Raw genomic sequence first — 24,931 nt, forward strand, 5'->3', positions numbered from 1 at the left:
TTCTTTGCTCTTTAATACAGAAACAATGGCTCAATTTGATGACACCAAACTGCATGTTTGTGGATAGCATAACCGTTGGATGGTGCCAGACTGATTCCATGCACACCCTCCCGATATGTCGTCCTATAAGCCAGAAAGCTCACAGTTCCACCATAAGACCTCCTAACCCTAGGCAGGTAGCAAATGTTTCTGGCAACCACTGAACATGACAACCCTGATCCACCAGGAATCATAGTAACAGATCTAGGACCTTTTTGCTCAGTCTCTCGTGCTCTCTTTCTCTCAGAGACATATACAAGAAATACACAGTGGAACGTTTTCAATATTTATTGAACCAACAAGTTTTTTGTTTCAAATATATGTGCTGCAATCATCAATAGACAGAAGCAAATGAAATTTATTAGATGTATTTGGACACTGAACAGAATGAAAAGTTTCACGAGCGTGCTAAAATAATGTGTGTATGCAAGTATATAAAACGATATAGAAATCTGGCACACACCTACTACACGTCCCCTAAACTAAGTGTCTAGGGTGTGTGTGTGTATTATGCCAAGCATCCCAGTACTGGATGATCCAACCCCTGCTACCTCAAGGGAAAGAATGTAGGTCACCGTCATTGTCATGAGCTGGACAGGAATGAGCAGGAATCCAAAGAGCACTATAGAGCAGGAATCCACTGCGTCCAAAATGTACTTGTAATCCCCATCTTATGACAGAGGGCCCCAATGGTCTACAACGATACAAGCCAAAGGCTTGTTTGAAATCAGGAGAGGTGTCTGGGGTGGACGCGCTACTGTGGATCCCTTCATCTGCTGGCACATGTCACATTTAAGGACAAAGTCCCTGGTCTGTTTGTAAAGACCTGGCCACCAATAGTGCTGCTGCAATAATGATATTATAGGAGTCAACCCCCCACATGTGTAGAGGCCAGACCCTCGTGTGCAGCTAGTATTAACCCCAATCTTCAATCAGTGTTTGGTATCACTCCATCCCACATCCCAGGAATATGAGCATATGGTATGTTCTGTGCATCTAACCTGTAGGAGTACTTGGGTGGAAAACCTTTCGGAAGGAGTGTGTCATTGCGAGCAGCATTGACGACCACCATGATGTCTCTGTCTGTCCTTGTGCTAGAAAGAGTAAGTGCAGCAACAGCAGCAGCGTGAACTGTTGCTTTTGCGGCTTCATCAGCCATGTAATTCCCTGCTACATGAACACCAACATGTTGATAACAAGTTCCCAAAGCATATTGTGCTTTATTGTGCAACCCCTTGAATCTCTGAATCTACTCTGCCTCCAATAATGCAGTTATTAAGTATAGGATCGGACACACTAATACGGATCACACACTATAAGTTCTGAGAATCCGGGATCCCTATTTCCTAGTGCCAGAACATGAGTATTTATTGCTGTAAGCCAAGCTGTGCAGTCACCAAGTGACTGCGCGTAGGTTTTCTCAGGATGGAATTCTCCATCATGCATGCACCCTTTCACAATTGTGCACACTGCTGAGTATTGGTGCTTAGTCCCTTCAGCAGGCTGGGCAGAACCATCAGTATATATATATATGATGTAATCATAGCCATCTAGAGGCATTATTTAATTATGAAGAGGACACTGTAGAAAAGCTTGTGTTTTTAGTGTAGAATCAAATCTCTAGTCTACATCAGTTTCATTGAGTGAGTCAACCGATTGTATCCATTGTGGATATAAAGCATTTGCGTTTGGAATGCTTACTGTGTTTTTTTGTTTTTTTTTTTAATTGAATTTTATTCAGCAGTATCAGATTTCATAAAGATTACAAAATAGCCAAACTTTATACAGTAAAAGAAACAAGGCAGACATAAATTCCCAGACTGGAGCTTTTTAACATTCATCGCTATTCAACTCCATCCGGTTATCGGTGCCCATAATTGCTCGCCAAGTTGCTTTCTTCTATGACCCTTCAATTTATAAAGAGCCTTTTCCATATGGTATAAAGCAAGGATCCTAGCCCTCCATTCAGAAAAAAGGGGTGGATCCGGGCTCAGCCACTGTGAGGTTATGCAAAGGCGCATCACAGCCATACATAAAAATAGAAAACCCCTATGTGGTGCGGATCTTTTACTAATTGTTGAATCAAACTCAATGCCAAAAAGGACAAAACCCGGATTAAAAACCACCGATATTTCTAAGGAGGAGTTAAAAAAAAATTGCAGATCAGACAGGAAAGGGGGCCAATGCCGGACACAAAAAGAACATATGCGCAGCATCCGCTGCTATCTCACCACACCGAGGACATTTATCTCCCCTTCCCGACTTCCATTTTGCAATCTTAGCGGGAGTATAGTAGAGATCAAAAATTGACATAAAACACTGACTCTTTCGGCTTCCGGACAGCAAGATTGAACTTGCCAATTCTAAAGACTCCTGAAGATCTATATTCTGAATTCCAAGCCGTCTTTCCCATTTTAGTTCCTGCATAGAGAGATCATCTTGCTGTCCTCGAGTAACTTCTTGATATATTTGCGGCAACTTCCCCCTACATATTAAAACCTCCAGTATGCGAATTCCCTCTAAAGAGCAGATACGCTTCATAATGTTTTTATCTAGAAAACTACGCAGCTGTAAGTATTTAAAAAAATCACCCTTGTCTAATTCAAATTTCTCTCTCAGTGAGGCATATGACATTATTTGACCATGTTCACATAAATCCCCAACAGTTCGAATGCCAACCGTACGCCACTTCCGGGCAACAGAGTCCATAAGGACTGTTGAGATAGCCCCAGGCAAGCCAATCGGAGTAGAGCAGTTAAATTCCTTTATCTTGCACAGCAAGCATATCTTTTTCCAAACAAAAAATGCTGCAGACAAAATTTTAAATCTAGTTTTTTTGTAATAACTTGGCTCGATGACCCTAACTAATAAATACCGTGCTTCTAGACCCAAAACTAATTCATAAATAGAGGGAAAGATAGCCAAATCCTGACTAGCTATTTCTCCAGAGATCAAAATTCCAAAATATTGAAGCATCGATGCATAATAATAGAAACGAAAATTAGGGATAGCCCACCCTCCACGAGCAATAGGCAGATGAAGCCACTTCATAGCTCTTCTCGCCCTTTTATAGCTCCATAAGAACCGAGAGCACATCCTTTCTATCCTCAGAAATAAAGAATTAGGAAACAATAGTGGAACAGCCCGAAATACATATAAAAACTTCGGAAAGATTAGCATTTTAATGACATTGCTTCTCCCATAAAGTAATAAGTGCAAATGATCTAATCTCTCCAAGGTCTTTTTAGAATCTGAAACAATAGGATCAACATTCAAGGCTGGAATATCCTGTACTTTTGCCGAGATTTTAATACCCAGATATACTGCCTTATCAACTATTTTGGGGTCTACTGGGCGTCCCTTTTCCGAGTGCAAATTCTGGGTCTTGGCCAAGTTCAACTTGTAGCCTGAAAACCGGGCAAAATCGTTTGTCGCGATCTCAATTCTATGTAGTGCACTAGCCACGTCACTTGTCAAAACCGCTAGGTCGTCAGCATAGGCTAAAACTTTGACATCATATAACTGGGGTTTAACAGAAATAATTAGCGGGTCATATTCCAATTTACAAATCAATGGCTCTATATAAAGAGCGAAAAGAAGAGGCGAACAGGGGCATCCCTGTTGGGTGCCCCTTAACACTTAAACTCCTCCGATTCCACCCCAGAAACCCTTAAAAAAAATTTAAAAAAATGGAATGCTTACTGTGGTGACGGACTCAAAGGTTGGCACCGGGGTCATGACTATTATGTGTTTACCCTGAGCTAGGGCTCACTCTCTCACCACAACAGTCTGCACTGATGTCAGGATTTTTTGCAGTAGGTGCAAAACGCATTTCAGCTTTAGTGCATAAATGCAATGTATATGCAATTGGTACTGTGTCACCTTCATTGAACATGACTTAATATATCCTGATGCCCCCACGATTACGTGGGTCACCAGGTTTGCTGTGTTCACATGTGTGTGTAAATGTTTGAAAGCTATGTGCATAACGTTAAATATTTGTGTGTTCCTGTGTTCGCTGTGTGCTTGAGAAGTCTGGATGCATCAAGTCGCAGAATGATTGAGCCTGTTCTGCATAATCTGGAATGTACGTTCTGCCAAAATTTAGGAATCCTAATATGGACTATAGCCTTTTCAATGTTGTTGGAGGTTGAAGCAGTGCACATTTCTGTAAAAAGTATGTCGCAAGGCTTTTGCCTTCACTTGACAGCTCATATCCCAGAAAAGTACTTTGAGGCGGGCAATGTTAATTTTTTTAAATTGAAGCCCATGTGAGCAAATCCTAAAATGATAAGATCCACTCTTATCAAGTGTTCCATGAGGTCATCATCCATCAGATATACGTCATCGATATAGGACAATGCCAGGTCTCAAAAATGTAGTAGTAGCTCTGTTACTCTGGCTGAAAACAGCACAGAGCTATTCTTATACCTCTGGGGCAATCAACTGAATTGCTTTTGAGAGCCTAGCGCTGAAAATGCGGTCAGATGTCTGCTTCCAGGCGCTATATTCTGGCAGAAAAATCTATTCAAGATATCAAGTGTTGTTTGTATTTCTATCACACAATGTTATTCATTAGTGCGGGACTGTGTGCATTCTACACCACAAATGTGCGAGTAGCTGTGTTTAAGTGTCTGTAATCTTATACTAGACCATTTGAATGTTCTGCTTTCATTACAGGAAACAAAGAAGTATTCATAGATGAGATTCAACCTTCTATTACACCATGTCCTAGCATTTCCCTAACTTGTTTTTTTTAGCTTCATGTTTAGTTGGGTATTGTGATTGATGTTGTGGGGTCGTCCTCAATGGGATCTCATGATAAGGGGAACTGTTATTCCACCCCACATGGTTGCTGTATAGTGCAGGAACTTGCGCTAGCGTGCAGTTCCTGGCATATGAATGTTCAATGATTCTGGAACAAGGTCAGAGAAAACAGGCAAAATTACCGTTTCGCTGTTTGGGCACTCCATTATGAAATCAGGTGGCCAATCCTTTTTAGCCAAAAGAATGTTTTAACCATAAGTTAAGTTCTCCCAAAAGAGAACATTTATGTTTCTGGCTATGTCCCCCCTCCAATTGGAGTTGTATTTCGTATAAACAATGTGGGACACATTTCCATCATGATATACTTGCTCAGCGGTACTCCCAACAGACAATCCATCAGGTTCTAGCAAACTATTTGGACTTCTGCTGCGCTTTCTAGCATTGTCACTGTCCAGTCCCTGCTGAGAAGCAGAGTCTTCAATAACCAGGGCATGCCTGACCTTAAGTCCAGCTTGCTTTTTCATTTTGAATTGAGGCTTTGGAAGGTATTGGCTTATCTTCCTGTTTAATTATGTAGTAAGATGAGCATTGTGAGTCCATCTCGGGTTTCATGTGCTCCTCTGATCTGCACTCGGACCATCCACTTCTCTGCGAACGTTTATCAGATGACTCCTGAAGGGAAAGAGATATACATGTATCAGTGTCCTGAGAAGTGTCAAGCACTCTAATAGTATCACAGTTTTAAAGATTATATTGTTTTTCAGTGGCTTCTTGTTAAAGAGACCCACTCCATGATTTTGTCTTGTCTTTATTCTTTTGTTTATTGTCCGATTTCTTCTTTTTTGAAGAGTCGGGTGCTTGCTTAGAGTTATACTTTTCAGAATTACTCTTCAATTGTGGTTTACCAGGTCTGGTCTCTATCTAGCGGAGCATAGGTTTCTTCGATAATTTTAGGTAATTTGCGCTCCTGCTATGCAGGAGTCAAATTCCGCATGCGCAGGCAAATATCCAATGCTGCTGCTTCATCCTTTTTGTTGCTTAACACAAATGGCAGATACTGCAGTAAAATTTCCCATCAATTTAATCCCCAGGTCCAAGTAGGTACTGCCTGTACTCATTCTGGAGCTGTTTCAGCACTTCCAGCAAAACAGCCAGGGAAGGGGTACCGTGCGTTCTAGTATATACTGCAACAAAGACTATAACACAAGTTGTGCAGTCTTCCACAAGGAGAGCTACTCCACCTGCAAGCAAATAGTTATTATTCTGTGTTTTTTCTGCGGGCTCATAGGGATGAACACCGCTTCAAACTGGCTTGTTTTTTGTGCAATCCAGATTAGAATCTCCTTTCATCTGACGGGAACTTTTCCCATGACTGAATTTAGCATTTGTGGGCTGATGCCCATGGCAGTCAATTGTGGTTGTGAAGCTTGAGCAGTCGGCGCTGTGTTTAGTGTTAATGTTCGCATAACAAACGGTGTAAGACACTTATTTATCGTTACTAAACCTTTGTATAGTGTTCGCACCTCTGTTGTTGGTAAATTATTAACATTAGTATGCGGTGTGTGGCCGTCTAAGACTGCCAAGTTGCTTCCTCATGACTTAGAGGACCGAGTCTAATGTTTGCAGTTGTATTTAGGAGGGCGCCTTTAAACCAATTTCTGTGTTCTTGGTAGGTTAGAGGTATTTCTAGCTCTTCATATGGAGTATAGTTAGCTGGTATTTCCTCCTCAGTGTGTGTGTGAAATAGTTGTGTAACATTGTCCGCAGCTGGCAACGTAACTCAAGAATAAACCACCTCTGTCCTAAATGCTTCGTGTGCCTCTGCCATAAAGGTTACATCTCAACCCCTGGATGTGAGACCATGATTTAAAAGATTCAGACTAACCGCATGTCTGCGGTTCTCTGCTATGTTTAATGCCCAAATATCTTCATCCCCAGACATAATGAAAAAATGAATTACAGAGTGGGTAACACAGTGGGATTTAAAACCTTTAAGAGTTCAAACTTGAACAGTCCACAGTCAATACATAGGAGTTACTTTCTCAGGTGAGGAGGATTTTCCCTACCTCCACGAATGTGTCAGGTTAGTAGGTAAGTAAGGGTCTCTGAGAAGTCTCAATAGGACTACTCAGCGATCCATAAACATAAGAACCCAACCAACGTTGGCAGCACCATGTTGGGTCATTTCACTCTATGGTAGGAACTGCGTGTTTGTGGACAGCATAACCATTGGGATGGTGCCAGAGTGATTCTGTGCACCATCTCAGTATATGCCGTCCAATTGACCAACTAGCTCACCATGCCACCATAAGCCTTCCTAACCCTAGGCTGGCAGCAAATGGTTCTGGCAACCTCTGAACATGACAACCGTGATCCCCCAGGAATCGTATTACCAGATCTAGAACCCTTTTGCTCAGTCACTCATGCTATCTTTCGTTCTGAGACATATGCAAAGAAAACACAGTGGGACGTTTTCAATATTTATTAAACCAATGTGATTCTTGTATAAAATATATGTACTGCCATGATCAATAGAGAGCAGCAAACAAAATATATTAGAAGTATTAGGACAGTGACAGAATTAAAAGTTGCACTATCGTGCTAAAACAATGTATATATGCAAGCATGTCTGAACAATATAGAAATCTGAAGTACTCCTACTTCGTGTCCCATAACCTAAGTGTCTAGGGTGTTTGTGTGTATGTTCTGCCAAGAAGTCTCGCACTGGATGATCCAACCCCTGTTACCTCAAAGGATAGAATCTAGGTCCCGGTCATGGTCACAAGCTAGACACCCCTTGCAGAGAAAAGCAGGCTGCTGGGCCAAAGCATCAGAATGTACAGACCTCGCCAATGACAGCAAAGTGCTCCTCTGCCACAAGCTGGAAATGGATGTTTATTTATAACAAAAGGCATCCTTGCCTTGGGCCGAGATCTTGGTCAGGCTGCATTATATGTTATAGATAGCTCTGTCACCATATGTACTAAACATATAATCACATTTGCACACTGTATGTATTAACCTTGCACATGATGTGTCAAGGTATCATGATAGTATTCTTGCGAAGTTGGTTTGTAAGCACGTATAGTTTACTAGAAATGCATCCGTAGTGTCATGGTTGCAAATGTGTGGCAAAAGTAATTGTGGGAGAGTGGAGGCAAGTTTAGGAAGACACATGTGTACATGTAAAAAATGGCAATGTTTCCCTCTAGGCCTAACACATGACACTTTGTTCTGTTGGTGTAAATCAGTTTTCTTTTTCAAGAAATGGAAGTTCAATTTTTTTGGGGGGGTATGCTTGAAAGGGTTAAAAATCGAGATAGCTGGACCATTAATTTGCCAAGTAAAGATAACTAAAATATGCTATGGGATGAAGGCACTTTCTCTTATGTTGTTCATGGATGTGGAGATTCGGCTGCAGATTCAATTAATCCACTGATTTTTGGCGGGCCATTACATAAAAGTTCCTGCTGTGACCACAATTACGCATAACGGTGCAATGAGAACTCTGTTCCAACAAAGTGAAACATAAAGGACATAAGGGGTCAGGGTGAGCGTACATTGGGCTTAGGCTAATAGGGGATTTGTGAATTCTGCACCAGATTCAACCTGGAGCCCCTCTAAGTCACGGAGACCATACTGGGTTCTCAGGATTTGAAATCCAGCACAGGAATCATAAATCCTGAAAAAATAATAAAAAGAAAAAATGTAGTACACTACTACTGCACTTGGCTAATAGCACATACCGGTGTTGACCTCTAGCAGCATTTGAGTATAGGACGTTTCTAAAGGTGATAGGCTGCCAGTGGTGAGTTGGGCGGAGGGAGTGGCCATATGACAGGCCCTGAAGTGAATTCCTGGGGCACATGGCATAACTTGCACACCAAATGCAATGCAATTCTTATGATCTGGCAATATTTATAATGATAAGTAACAACATTTAAAACCACAACAATATTAAATAACAAAACTTACTCTTACCAATGAATAATACTACATTCATAGTCGTCTCTTTTATAGTGCTAAGTGGAATCTGATATGTAATCTCATTTTTGTGATCATTTACAACATTTGTGTTTGCATTTGTCAAGTCATTTGGTGTGTAAATTATCGATTGCAGTCCTAACCATAACTTGTGAATTTCAAAGTTTGTTTTGGTAATAATTAGCAATCATAACTCAACTTGTGTTTTTTTAGAATATTCCTAATGTTTTATTAAATGTACATTAAGCTATTATCTGCAAAGCTAACCATAACTTGACTTTGGTTAAAACTATTGGGTCAAGTTCAGGGTGATTCTAATTAGTCATAGGCAAATATATACATAATTACCCATCTCTGTCTTTATGCTATGACTACACAGTTGAAATTAAATTAGAAAAGGGTCTGTCAACTGTCTCATATTAGAGTTAGAGAGGTAAATACATTGTATCGAAAATGATTGTAACAAACCAGTATAGTGTTGAATTAAAAGAGTGTGTTTTAAGAAGTGAAGAGCATTCTTCACTAAATACTTTAAATAATGATTACTTTCAATTTGCTAAATGAAGCGTATTTAAGGGATCTAGTAATTTTGATATACAGAAATAGAGTCGGCTTAGTTCAGAAAATTATATAGTGTACATTACAATATAATGAATCTAGGTCTATGGGGTATATTATGAAGAACGGTGTTAAAATTATCGCCGCTTTAAAGCGGCGATAATGGGCTTGATAATATGCCGTTGAGAATTCCAATAGAAGCCCATGTTCTGGAGTGAACCTGGGCTTCTATTGGAATTCTCAAGGACATATTATCAAGCCCATTATCGCCGCTTTAGCGGCAGTTTCCTGCTGCTAAAGCGGCGAGAATTTTAACGCCGTTCTTGATAATATGCCCCTATGTTTTTAATTATAGCTCTAATTACATGAAGAGGAAGTCTTTAGAAAAGGTAAAAGGGCCGAAACACATTGACCACAACCAGGCATAATATTCTTAAGGGGCCATAAAAGCCAATGAATAAGATTTTAATCTCAGCAAATTTATAGACAATATCAGTTCTGTAAGGTTATAAGTCGCCTCCACTAAATGGGTGCGTATGGAATTAAAATTAAAATAGAATTTCCTTACTTAAATGTAATTGAGCCTGTAAAATGCCAATTGTAAATCTAGCAATATTAAAGTTACACCTGTCCCAGGAGAGCACATAAAAATGTGCTGATAAAAAATAAAAAATGTATATATTTTATATAATGTTATGAAATCTTAAAACTAATTTTAATCAAATTATTCTGTTATGGTCTTTACAACAAAGTGTGCATGTTACTTAATGCATTCCAAAAAAAAAAGAATAGTTGGGGCATGACTATTTCCATACTTTACACAAAATCATTGCTCTATACATTGGAAAAACCTCTACATTTTTAATGTTGGTTCCGAGGGGCCGACATGTGTTCTGCGTATGTTATCAGCAGGTCATCCAGCAAGGACAGGGCCAGGAAACGATCCATGATCCTTGTAGGCCTGGGCCCATCTAGGCCATGATAATTCCAGCAAGCATGTGAAGAGAGGTGAGGTTGGAGAGAAGAGTTCCACTGGTGGCCAGAGCGTGCTGCTGTTTTGCCGGGAAGAGGATGGAGGTGAGGATTGCATGGACGGGCATCAGTGTGTGGGTGCAAGCATCACCATTCTGATATTTCCTTGTTGCTTCAAGGCTCACTTGATCAAATCTGTAGGTGGCAGACATCAGGTTTGGCAGTGTGCATTCTCAGGCCCAGATGAAATATTATGATTCCCCTGCCTTGTTGTATGCATATACCTGTGCACACTATCTTGAAATTCCTCAGGTGGGAGACCATAGTAATAAACTTTACCATTAGAATTATCTTACCTCGGATAGCTATATTCCCATTCAGCAAAAGAGGAGTAATGGAGACTTCCATTTTGGCAATACTCAGGATGCTCATGTTTTTTGCACACCCCTGGTAAGGTAATCCTGAAGATTGTAGGAGATCCTCAAGGAGGGAGATAGGGGGAGTTACGTGATCCACAGTTTACCCCTAGAGCTCATCCAGGGAGAAATTCCTTGGACTCCTTAAACCCTGGGGAGGGCCACACAGAGTTAATCTCCAGCTACGAGCCTTAGGGTCCCACCTGCCTACTACCTCATTGCTTGTCTAAATTAAAATTGGGCAGTGAGTAGTCATCCCATCCTGACATGATATGTGTGTGGCAAGTGACTGTCAAAGGTTATGTTATGGAGCTTTGGATAGCGCAGCTTATCACCCATGAGGGTTTCCAGGTAATGGAGCAGGAGCGAAGACCCGGTGGTGCTCCTAGTTGAACAGCCAGATCTTCAGTATCTTGCAGACGTTGAAGGGGTGGAGTGGCGGCCCTGATGTGTAGAGCAAGTCTGTTCCAGTTTTTGACAGCGATGAAGGAGACAGTGAGCCCTCCTGTCTTGCTTCTGAGAACGTGGGTGATTCGTGTGAGGGAGAGAGAAGTGGAGCTTGCTGGCTGGAGAGATGGTGGAGTTGGAACCGTCGTTGAGGTAGGTTGGACCTGTGTGGTGGTGGGCTTTCTAGGCGAGGATGAGCAACTTGAATCTGTAACGTTTCTGGATGGGTAGCCATTGTAATTCTGTGTGGTAAAGAGTAATGTGGCATTTCTAGGGATGTCTAGGGTGAGTGTGCCGGTGGTGCTTTGGGTGGTTTGGAGTCTTTGCATGAGTTTGTTGGAGATGCCAACGTAAAACGCGTTGCCATAGTCGAGTCTGCTGGTGTTGAGGGCCTGGGTGACCGTGGCTCTTGTGTGCATGGGGAGCCACTTGGAGATCTTGCAAAGCACTCTGAGGATATGGCAGCAGGATGTGATGGCAGTGTGGACCTTTTTGTTCATCAAGAGTTAGTTGTCAAGGAAGATGCTGAGGTTTCTAGCATGGTCTGTGGAGGTGGGCATGGGATCCAGATTGGGTGACCTGGGTCCTGCTCCCACCCAGGGGAGCTCTTATCCCAGGGGTTGAACTTGTTTCTAAAAATCAGGATTTCGTTTTGACCATGTTGAGTTTGAGGCAGCTCTCTCGCATCCAGTTAGTCACATTGGACATGCAGGCAATGAAGTTGGGCCTGGTAGTGTCGTTGAGGGAGAGGATGAACTGAGTGTCATCGACGTAGGAGACAATGATTATATGGTGGATTCCTATGATGTGGGCAAGAGGTGCCATATAGACGTTTTGAACTGAAGGAGGAGCCTGGGGGGCTCAGTAGACAAGCTTCTTGTGTTCTGAGGTGAAAGTGGAGAGTCTGACTTAATGTGTCCTGTTGAAGAGGAAGAAGGTGATCCAATTAAGGGCAGATCCTTGGATTCCTGATTCCTTATTCCTGAAGTCTGATGATGAGGGTACTATAGGAGACTGAGTGGAACGCCACCAAGAGGCCAAGCAGAATGAAAGCTACGGTTTCTCCTCTGTCCATGATTGACCAGAGGTTGTCTGTTGCTGCCAGGAGGGTAGTTTCCATGCTACGGTTGCTGCGGAATCTTGACTGAGTGCAGCCCAGTAAGTGGTGCTGTTTAAGATGTAAAGAGAGTTGCTTGTTGATCTCTTTCTCCAGGACTTTGGTTGGGAACGGTATGAGCGAGATGGGCCTGTACTTGCCGAGATATTTTGGGTTGGCCGAAGGATTCTTCAGGAGGGCAGTGACCTCTGCGTGTTTCCAACTGTCCGAGAAGTTTCTACTGAGGATGGGGGAGGTGCTGATAGTGGTGAGGTTCACGCTGATAGGCGTGTGTACGAGGTTGTACATGTGGCGAGGGCGGGATTCTGAGGTGGACCCCAAGTGGATGATCCACATGATTCTGGCAGTGTCATCTGTGGTGAGGGGGCTCCAGTTCATTAGGAGGTAGATGATGGTGTTGATGGCTGCTGTTGGGTTGGTAAATTCCGTGATGATGTTGAAGAGTTTTTTGATGGAGTTGGAACAAAATTTGAGTCTGAGTTTGAGGGCCGCTTTCCTGGCTTCTTTGATCTGTGCAGGAACACTGCCATCCTATTAATGGGGGGTCCTCATCCCTGCTTCTTAATTTAATTGGAGTGGATGGCAGGGCGAGCCTCCTTCTGTTCAGGTCAAGATAAAGGCCTCAAAGGCTTCACTGATTAAGTAACCAGATTTTCAAGCAAGTCATTTAACTCTCCAGAAACTTTTTCCCCAAGGTAGTCGGATATGTCTTACTTTATTACTCACACTGGAAATGGCACATTTCTATAATTTGATAAAGTGACCAAACCATTTCAGGCATCCTAATTCATTCCTAAATAATTCAGGGATTGTGGCAATCAGCTTCTCCTCTACCTCCTTCTGAATCCTGCTCCTCATTGCATGTATCCAACATGTATTATAAACAATCTAGAGATTTGCTTTCAAATAACCTTCGAAACACACCTTCCTAAACATTTTAGTTGTTCCTCATAGCCACCAGACACTCTGTATGCTTTTCTGAGCTCAATAACATCTCCAAAGTCTTATCTTTCTGTGTTCTCTGCCGCTGTAGTATAAATTACTCATCACATCCAATAGGAGTCTGACCAGATATTTATACCACTCAATACTGAGGTGTGCTTCCTTTTTCCACCACTCACTATAAGTACCATCTTCTTGTAACCTCTTCCATAAAAGAGACCTAATTTACCTAGTACTAATATTAGTACAGTGTATTTCTGCCTTTCCTACCACACACTATACTGACAGCCTTTGTGTACGAAAGCTTTTTGCATTTATTAACTGGCCAAATTGCAATTTCGACCCGTTAAGAAATGCCAAATAGCCTTCTCAGATGCACAAAGGGCAAAAACTGGACGAAATTGCAACCACGATTTAGGAAATGCAAATAAGGATTATCTATTTGTGATTCCTAAAGCACATGTACAAAGCATTTCCGAAATGCGAATTGGGCAATTAGGAAATGCTATTACCACTGACTCAAAGTGCCACCTCAGCATATTGAGTTGTGGCGCTGCACTGTTCCCTGGTGCGGCTGGCAGTCCACTCCTGATACGACAGTGAACGTCGTAATCGGCAAAACTGTGGACTGCCAGTGCTGTGCTACCAAGAGTCTGGCGGTCGGATGACCGACTGACTCATAATCAGGCCACTAGTTCTTTATTGCTATACTTGGTTATTAAACTGGTATAAATGAAGTGAAATATTTGATGAGGCAGTATATATAAAAATGACAAAAAATAAAACAATGCTATTATGAAATGTACCTTATTATGCTCAATAATATTTTCTTGCTGCGTATCGTGCAGCGTAATATAGTGAACAGTGCCATATAATTTGGTTCTCCCCTGCTGCATAACTACAGTGTCAGCCAGTCAGTCAGTCAAATTCACTTTATTTGGTTATTTAAAACCATAAAAGCATACTAAGAATAAATAAATACACAATAAAAATATTTCCTTGGTATTACAGTATCCGATGCATCACAAAATATCAAAGACAGGATCTAATTCATCAATTTACACTTGATAAAAAGAGAAATAAAAATGTCATACATTTTCTAACAGGGGTACTAATTTTCCTTTCCTCCTTAGCCTGACAGCTGCGGTTAAAAAACTAGCTATATTAAAAGTTTCCCAGACATTGTTTAACATTTGTAAATACGTAAAAGCCGGTCTGGCCTGAGTGAAACCTTTGCCTTTTAAAATAGGTAATATAAACCGTTTTCTGATATGCAAAAAGTGATCACAAAATAAAACAAGGTGCATCGAGTCTTGGGTAGAAAAATTGTCGCATGTACATACTGCCCTATCCTCCAGCTTTTTCCATCCCCTTGATTCAGAAAAAATTAAATGCAGCTGATTCAATCTGAATCGGACCAAGAGAAAACGATGATGCTGATTAGTTACGATTGTGAGATATGGCTCAATCGTTTGTGATGTACATAGCAATTGATGAGCACGTACAAGGGGTTTATTTAATTCCTTGGCCTCTCTTGCACATTGTGATATCTTAAGATAAGTACTTTTGGCCCAGACCATATCTGCTTTTAGGAGCTTTTCTGGGGCGGTAAATAGTTTGGGTCTCCCCAAGTAAATTGCAGATTTTTTAACATAGTTTAACCACGGTATGCTGCTTGCTAGATCAAGTGTAAGACAATCGCGGATTATGACATGGTTCATTTTAAGATCCGGATTTATCCAGATACTGATCCATTTGAGTAAAGGGTCCATGCCTATGATGTCTGAAATAAAACCTAAACTCATCTCTTGGTGTATGATATAGGTAGAAGTTGATGATGGTACCGATAGCAGATTTCTTAAGAATTTATTTTCGACTACCTGAACCTCACCAACATCCCTATAACCCCAAAGATCAGAACCATATCTTTTGATAGCAAGACATTTCGCCTTGTAAATGTTTGACATGGCACATATCGGGGTTCGCTCCCAATCTGCAGGAAAAATCTAAAACTGCAATGGTAGATCCAGCCATTATATTTCTTTTAGCTTTCATTCGAGGGATCCATGTGCCCCTTTCATCAAATAACACTCCTAGTTATGAGAATGATTACACCTGTGTAAGTTTGTTGCCCTCACAAGAATAGGTTTTACATTTCTTCGCCTTTACCCCATGTTCATAACATGGGGCTTTCAAAAATTTACATCCAGGTCCAAAGACTTCATAAAAGATGCAAACGTTGTTAAAATATGCCATAGGCCGTTTGCCGTTCTGGCTAATAAAGCAGCATCATCCGCGCATAGGAGAGCTGGAATTAATTTCTCACCTACGCGGGGAATGTCCATACTAGCACCTGATAAAACCGTTTCAAGATCATTGATATATAAAGTGAATAAAATTGGAGCCAGAATGCAACCCTGCCTCACCCCTTTGATAATACGGATGCTGCGTGTTAGGTTGCCTGTTTGGTCAAATCTGACTGTTGCTTCAAGATCCTGGTGCAGATCCGCCAAAAAGTTTACAATATTTTCATCCAGCCCTGACTTTAGTAATAGTTGCCACAACTTAGATCTATTTACACGATCGAAGGCCGAAGAAAGGTCCATAAAAGCCAAGTGAAGTGAACCCTTCTTCGCGATCGTGTATTTCCCAGACAACAGAAGTAAGTTAAGGCACTGATCAATAGTGCCTCTCCCTTTCCTAAAGCCATACTAAAAGTTTGAGAGGATGTTGGCGTCATTCACCCACTCTGTAAGTTTGGCCAAAATTACTCTACCTAAGACCTTCACAGATGAGTCTATCAAAGAAATTGGCCTATAGCAGCGAGGTTCACTTCTATTACCTTTTTTGAAAACCGGCACTATTATTGACTGTGACCAAGAGTCTGGTAAACCCATTTTAAAAGCTGTGTTAAAAACGTTAGCTAGCAGTTTAGACCAAAGAGGTATATTAGTGATAAAAAGGTCAGCAGGTACACCGCCTGGGCCTGGAGCTTTATTTCGTGTCATTTGGGCTATGGCCAATCCTATTTCCTTATCTGTAATAGTTCATGAATATTTCTTTCTCACATAAAGGGGACTTCTGGGTTCAATATCTCCCTGGTCCCCATAAATAACTTTAAAATGGAACCAATCCTCTTCTGGGATATTACACTCCAGCATGCTACCCTTATTTTCGGAGAAAAAAGGTTTGTTCACCACATTCCAAAATTTGGCGCCATTCTTTAACACATCAGTCGACAATAATTCGCAGAAAGCGTCATTTTGAATTCATGCCTTCCGAGTATTAGTGGCCAATTTATATTCTTTCCTGCGGACAGAAATCAAGATCTTGTCTTGTGGTCTATTTTTTAGAGCGCCCATTAGATTTTGGTGCGCCACTGAACATCTATGGTCAAATCACCTTTCACCTTTATTTACATATTCTCTATGTGAGTACGAACGATGTATTTACATATTCTCTATGTGAGTATGAAAGATCCTGTGCTACTTGCATACAAATTTTCCTATAAGCAATTAAAACCCCAATATCTCTGGCCTCACTATCACAACACAACTCCATTTCTGTCCCTATTATCTCAACTAGTTTAGTACAAAAATCTTCTGGAATGACCATACACCATTTCAATCTGTGGCCCTGATCTATATTTTTAACTACTACTATTGATGTCCATTTATTATCATCAGAGTTAAGACCAATACCCACCCCGCCCCCCCCCGCCAAAATTAAATGTATGGGATTGTGGTCGCTAAAATGTGACCACAGTACTGTGTAGTCTTTAACTACAGTGGTTTTGCTGATACTGCCTAAATTGGCAGAAACACACTATATTCAGTATATCCTCTGACCTAATCCATTGATCTTGGGGGGGGGGGCAGGAGATTATAAATGGATAGCGAAGCAGGTCGTTGGGAGTCACAGGGTTCTTTGCTGCAGAGTCTCTGTGGTGCTCTTCCTGGGGATTCTCTCCTGGGAGACCTGGTGATTCAGACTTCCGAGACTTGAGCAGGGAAGGCTTGCTTCGACCTGCTGGGCCCAGAAAATACAAGAACAACCCTCACAGAATGCATAGGTAACTCTCGAAACAAGGAAAGCGAGGTCTATGTTTTTTTTCAGGATCATGTCTTATTTTGAGCAGAGTATTGTAATATTTCTGCATATTGAGAAGCGTTAGTTAGCTAATTGGTCGGCTAGTCAACTTGCCAAAATCCATTCATTAGAAAGAAAATGTATTTGTAATTGTCGAAATTTCGTTTCAAATCACACATTTAAAAGCATGCATATGTATTCCGTCGAATTATTTCCCTGAGTGATAGGCCTGTTAACAGTTTATTGGTACTTTTCCAGGCACCACAGATCTCCATTACATTAACAGATTGTTAATTCTTCCATAAAATGATAAATTTTCTTCGTATACATTTTTAACAGACACTAATTTAAGTGCAGACACGAAGCAGTTTCAGTTCTCTTTGACTGAAGTGTCTTCATGCTTTGCAGGTCCTGTGCAAGGTCCTGGCAATTTCTGAGTCACTCTTGTGCAGTTACAATGTGTTCTGCAATGAAGCAGAAAATCACGAACAAAGTCTATGGTAAATTATTTACTTATAAAGAACTGTTAGCTGTATCAATTAAATATATTCATTTAAAAATGGAAGACATGATTGTATGTTAATGTTTATCATTCGATAGGAAAGCAGGATCAGATTTGTATTCGTGATTCAGTTCTGAATGACTTTAAGTTGCTTGAATTCTAAAGGCACATGTTGGCTTTGTTTTCATTGAGTTGGTTACTGACAAATATTTGATCACTGCAAAAAGAACAATTGATGGACAGAATGCTGATCAATGTCTTGCATTCACCCCAGTACAGAGATCTAGGCCTAAATCCATCGTTTTTTCGGCACCCCATGCCATTCCAGTTTAGACCCAGCCATATGCAAATCAGTCTTGACTCTGTTCCCCATAGGAACAGTCCAGCCTGATCTATAAGGAGACAGTAGGAAACGACTGTCGCTCGTCTTTAATAGTAAGTGAATATTCACATTTGCTACGTGAAGTGATTTTTGAAATTCAGTTTGCGACTCAGTTTTAAGATATACATTTGACGTCTTATACAGCCATTCTTACATTTTATAATGTGAGTATTAATTTGTCGGTGTTTAATATGATGACGAAAATGATATAAAAACCAAAGGAAATGATGGACGGAGTGTTGAACATTGCAAACACTCACCCCCAGTCAACTGATCTGGGTTTAATCCATCACCGTTCTTTAGCCCACTCTGCCACCCCAGTTCAGACATGGCCATATGCAAATCAGTCTGACCCTGTGCCTCATGGGAACAGTCCAGCCCGAACTGCCAAGCCATGTCTTCCCTGGACCGGAAACAAGCTTCCTAGGACCAGTTTCTGGCATTTCAGCCGTCTTCAGCCAGGCTTGCTTGAATCCAGTGGCAAAGTGAGCAAGGGACTCACGTCTGAGCATACCCTGCCAACTTATGGCGAACAAAGTAAAAACCAAAGGAAATGATGGACGGAGTGTTGAACATTGCAAACACTCACCCCCAGTCAACTGATCTGGGTTTAATCCATCACCGTTCTTTAGCCCACTCTGCCACCCCAGTTCAGACATGGCCATATGCAAATCAGTCTGACCCTGTGCCTCAAGGGAGCAGTCCAGCCCGAACTGCCAAGCCATGTCTTCCCTGGACCGGAAACAAGCTTCCTAGGACCGGTTTCTGGCATTTCAGCCGTCTTCAGCCAGGCTTGCTTGAATCCAGTGGCAAAGTGAGCAAGGGACTCACGTCTGAGCATACCCTGCCAACTTATGGCGAACAAAGTAAAAACCAAAGGAAATGATGGACGGGGTGTTGAACATTGCAAACACTCACCCCCAGTCAACTGATCTGGGTTTAATCCATCACCGTTCTTTAGCCCACTCTGCCACCCCAGTTCAGACATGGCCATATGCAAATCAGTCTGACCCTGTGCCTCATGGGAACAGTCCAGCCCGAACTGCCAAGCAAGGGACTCACGTCTGAGCATACCCTGCCAACTTATGGCGAACAAAGTAAAAACCAAAGGAAATGATGGACGGAGTGTTGAACATTGCAAACACATAAGTTGGCAGGGTATGCTCAGACTTGAGTTCCTTGCTCACTTTGCCACTGGATTCAAGCAAGCCTGGCTGAAGACGGCTGAAATGCCGGGAACCGGCACTAGGAGGTAGGTCGTGCTGGACTGTTCCCATGAGGCACAGGGTCAGACTGATTTGCATATGGCCATGTCTGAACTGGGGTGGCAGAGTGGGCTAAAGAACGGTGATGGATTAAACCCAGATCAGTTGACTGGGGGTAAGTGCTTGCAATGTTCAACACTCCGTCCATCATTTCCTTTGGTTTTTGCTTTATTCGCCATAAGTTGGCAGGGTATGCTCAGACGTGAGTCCCTTGCTCACTTTGCCACTGGATTCAAGCAAGCCTGGCTGAAGATGGCTGAAATGCCAGAAACCGGTCCTAGGAAGCTTGTTTCCGGTCCAGGGAAGACATGGATTGGCAGTTCGGGCTGGACTGTTCCCATGAGGCACAGGGTCAGACTGATTTGCATATGGCCATGTCTGAACTGGGGTGGCAGAGTGGGCTAAAGAACGGTGATGGATTAAACCCAGATCAGTTGACTGGGGGTGAGTGCTTGCAATGTTCAACACTCCATCCATCATTTCCTTTGGTTTTTGCTTTGTTCGCCATAAGTTGACAGGGTATGCTCAGACAAGAGTCCCTTGCTCACTTTGCCACTGGATTCAAGCAAGCATGGCTGAAGATGGCTGAAATGCCAGAAACCGGTCCTAGGAAGCTTGTTTCCGGTCCAGGGAAGACATGGCTTGGCAGTTCGGGCTGGACTGTTCCCATGAGGCACAGGGTCAGACTGATTTGCATATGGCCATGTCTGAACTGGGGTGGCAGAGTGGGTTAAAGAACGGTGATGGATTAAACCCAGATCAGTTGACTGGGGGTGAGTGCTTGCAATGTTCAACACTCCGTCCATCATTTCCTTTGGTTTTTGTTTTGACGAAAATGATATGACGGGTATGCTTTAATATATGACTTTTAGAATATGATCGGAGACCAGAGGAGTCAATATGGACTATGCACAATATTCAATACATGTTGACTGATTAATGAGTGATAGTGGATGTTGATTTAAGTATATACATTTTTTTAAACCGATACCGTGCATATAAGAAAATATTATACCTATGATATTTGTGAATTTGAGGGTTAGGTGCGCTATATTAATATATCCATCCCTAGGAGCACAATCAGTTAATTATTATGGGGTAGTCACAATTATGCTTCCAAACGTGAATGTGAATACAGTCCGGCTTTATGTCACTATATGATGTATCGGTGCTTGCTTTTATGAATCTGTATACCAATATGAATACACATAGAAAAACTTACTATATATATGTGTTTGACCCAGGTTTTCTGAGCTGAAGAAACTAATACTTTTATTTATAGATACACAGGGATTGATCTGCACTACCAGTAGAATTTGGTCGGTTGTAACATATTTTACTTACTTCAGAAACAGCACGATAGTAAGGTATGTTTGAAATTATCAAATTGATTACCAATTCACATGACTTCGTTCTGGAAATTAGAATCATGGCCCTTTCTGCGATGATTTATGACATAGTACTCTATCTAGATCAATATGCATTATGAGACTGTGAAATGTAATAGATTCTTCTTACCTAACAAGTACACTATCTGTAAAGTGAATTTGATTATTGTGACATATCTGAAACAGTAGATAGTTCATGTGTCTCTTCCCACATGTTTCTACATAGTGAAATACTAAATGTCAAATTAAGTAGCTTCCCGGTAGTTCTATTCTGTTTAAAAAGAGTAAAAAACATGAGAGATGTTCCTTGGTAACAACAGGATACTGATTCCTACAGTACGTTTTTTAGGTGATTTGTAGTTATTGACTGCATGTTTCAAGGATGTAAATATTGTGAATAATGTTTGTAAATAGTGTTTTCTGTAAAATTGCTTTTTAGCCCTGAAGAAGTCCCATGAGGGATGAAACGCGTTGGCGGCAGAGCAATTGTAGGATGTTCTGAGAAAGTAACTGTTATATAATAAAGGACGAACGTTAAACTAACTACAATCAAGTCTCTCATCATTAATGGACATTTGTATTATGTGAAGCTTAATTTATGTGATATTTTGTTCTGTTCTAATCACAATAAGTGACATCATGGTATTCACAGAATAGAGTTACATTTCTCGGGTGCAGGGTCATTTGTCAGTATAATTACATAAATCATAATTTTAATTTGTTAATACTTTTGAAAATTCGTTTTGAGATTTGGCTGGCATGATGCCCAATTTGGTAACACTTGTTGCCTTGTTTAAAATTTCTAGATAATTGGTAAATTGCACGATAATCCTAACAAATGTGTAGACGGGATTTGGTAATCGAATGAACTCATACATAATTGGTAAAAGTTACTTATTTATTCTACCATTGACGAGGAGGGCCTAAGAGGTATGACTACAGAACACTCCCAATAAACATCTCAATAATACCAGAAATCTAAAGAGAGGGTTAGAAGGAAAATGCCTATTAAAATTATTTTTGAAAGGAAAGTACCATCTAAGATAAGGCAGTGCCAAATTTGAACTATGTTACATGCCTTGATGAAGTCCCTAAAAACACCTGATAGTGATGATGGAATATTTTGCATTTCTTTACTGTTCACTGCCACACATAGACAAATAATAGGAACAGAAGTACACTGCAAACATGTACACATTGCTATCGGTAAGAAACAATGTTCATGTGAATCACCAAGCTATGACCGCAGACTGTAATCATAGGCTGTCACGCGCAGTCCTTTGCTAATAGTCACAGGGATTTCACAATAAATAAAAACAAACTATAAACCTGTCCCACTGGCACTTTATGCCACAACAAGCAGAACGGAAGATCTCCAAATCTTTAATCACTCTTAGAGTCCATGTAGACAATTGTCCTCCTAACTTTTCTCCCTCTTTCAGTGGCCGCATATCGGATTCGCTGGGGAAGACTCACATACTGTCTCCGGCTGCTTCACTGTTTCTTCTACTAGTCAAGCAGATGACTAGTCTCTGTAATTTGTGCTCACAAAGATTCCAGCATAATTTATAAAAGGTGCAACTTCTTCTGATGAGCTCAGCAAATAGTGTTTCTTGCCTGCAAGTGGGTCTTTCTCAGTACATTTCTCTCTGACAGCACACTTCAACCTAGTTTGTGTGTCAGCCTAATGCCACGGAAACTCCTTAAATGCAAAAAGAACAATTGATGGACATAATGCAGAACAATGTCATACATTTACCCCAGTGCAGAGATATGGGCCTAAATCCATCGTTTTGTTGCTCACCATGCCATTACAGTTTGAACCTAGCCATATGCAAATCAGTCTTGATCCTGCGCCCAATTGTAACAGTCCAGCCTGAATTGCCAGGCCAGGTCCTCGCTGGACTGGAAGCAAGCATCCTAGGACCGGTTTCGGGGTTTCACCCCTCAGCAGCCAGGATAGCTTAATTCCAGTGGAATGGAGAGCACCAGACCCACGTCTGGGCCTATCCGTCCCACTCGGGGTGACAAATGCATAAAGAACAATTGATGAACAGAATGTAGAACAATGTCCTACATTCACCCCAGTACAGATATATGGACCTAAATCCATTGTGTTTTTGCTCACCATGCCATTCCAGTTTGAACCTAGCCATATGCAAATCAGTCTTGACCCTGTGCCCAATGGGGACAGTCCAGCCCGAACTGCCAGGCCAGGTCCTCCCTAGACTGAAAACAAGCATCTTAGGACCAGTTTCGGGGTTTCACCCCTCATTAGCCAGGATAGCTTGACTCCAGTGGCATGGAGAGCACAGGACCCATGTCAGGGCATACCCGTCCCACTCGGGGTGACAAATGCAAACAGAACAATTGATGGACAGAATGCAGAACAATGTCATACATTCACCACAGTACAGAGATCTGGGCCTAATTCCATAGTTTTGTTGCTCCTCATGCCATTTCAGTTTGAACCCAGTCATATGCAAATCAATCTTGACCCTGCACCCAATGGGAAGAGTACAGTTGTGTGTCTTTTACTGAAACTCCTCAGGCAATGGAGCTATAGCATTTGTATTTCCCATATGATTGCCTCTGGGGATGCTATCTTTCACCACTTGCTGCAGTCAGTTAGGCCAACCAGCCCAGCACTGCACCAACATCCATCAGGTGCATCATTTGAAATTAGATTTTAAATAATGGACTTGTGTCGGAATGGAACGTACGCCCAGGTTTTACCTTTCACGACAGGGCGGCCGTTCCTTTCAGGTTTTGGTATCGTCTTTATGGAACAAACTCCCTGTCAATCTACGCCAGGAAAAAGATCTTTTATGCTTTCGCCGCAAACTTAAGACACTGCTGTTTTAACATCTTCCAGGGCTCTTTTCTCAGCTAGCTTTTTTTGGTTTTTGTTACGGGTCTCGTGCTCAACGCCGGGACACTCCTGGGAGTAGCCACGCGCTTAACAAATACCTAGTAACATAACATAACATAACAAAAGTTCTGAGTGTCCCAATTGTAATAATGTCTGGATCTCAGATGATGATTCTTGTTGTCATGGGCGAACACGGATCATGCATGTGTGCCATGGCAAAGGCCTCTCTCACAGATTGCTGGTTTCTTTTTTACCCAGAGGGGCCCCCAAAGCCCTAGACTCATAGTGGTGCAATGCTACTGTCTTTATCAGGAGTGCGGTGGTGGCACAAGAATGTGTAGTGATCAGTAGGAGTGAACAGGCATTTTTACCCGTGTCACACCTACAGGTTCACCCATTCAAAGTTTCTCTGCTGTGTGCTTAACTCACCCTTGGCCTACATTGATCTGGTGTGCAGAGCTGCGCAGTGTCTGTGTTATATATGTGCTGGGTATATTCGTGTCTGTGATTGGTACAATACAGGGATGGTGCAGTGTTGTGTTGTGAGTTTATATTATGTGCATGTGTGCCTCTGAATGGTACAATACATGGAAGATTCTGGGTTGCATTGTGGGAGACACAAGGCTAATTTGAGGAGCATGAGGAGGTAGAGAAATCATTCCAGACATATTTGTGAATTGCTGCATTCTTGTGAGATGGGTGGCACACATTCAGTACACTTCAAATGGTGCTCTCTGATTCAGAGAACAGTCACTAGGAAGATACCTGAGCACATCTCAGGAAGGAAATGGGGCTGATAAGAGAATCATAAAGGGTATGGCTTAGTCCCTGGGGCAACCTTTTGATACACAAATCACTATGGCTAACATTCAGGTGTAAACCTCTGGTCAACCCCATGGCCTGTGTTGCAGGACTATCAGGTTTGGAGTTGCTCCTTCTGTGACCTACTCCTTTCTGGAAGAACGGTCGGGCAGAGGAGAGGCCATTTCAATGGAAGGCAGACCGTCAACATAATCTTTAAAACTCAGAATCTAAATCACGCTTAGTGTCTGGAAATGGACTATAAGAAGAAGCGCTCGAGGCCTCAAAGATGTCAGCCTTCAAGCAGCCAGTCGGGCTGTGCAAGGAGAAGTTCTGCAAAACTTATGCCTGTGACTGGGGACGAAAGCCTGCCAGTCTCCCAGCTTGTGA

Source organism: Triturus cristatus, chromosome 2_1 (genome assembly GCF_964204655.1).
Source record: "Triturus cristatus chromosome 2_1, aTriCri1.1, whole genome shotgun sequence".
Classification (NCBI taxonomy): domain Eukaryota; kingdom Metazoa; phylum Chordata; class Amphibia; order Caudata; family Salamandridae; genus Triturus; species Triturus cristatus.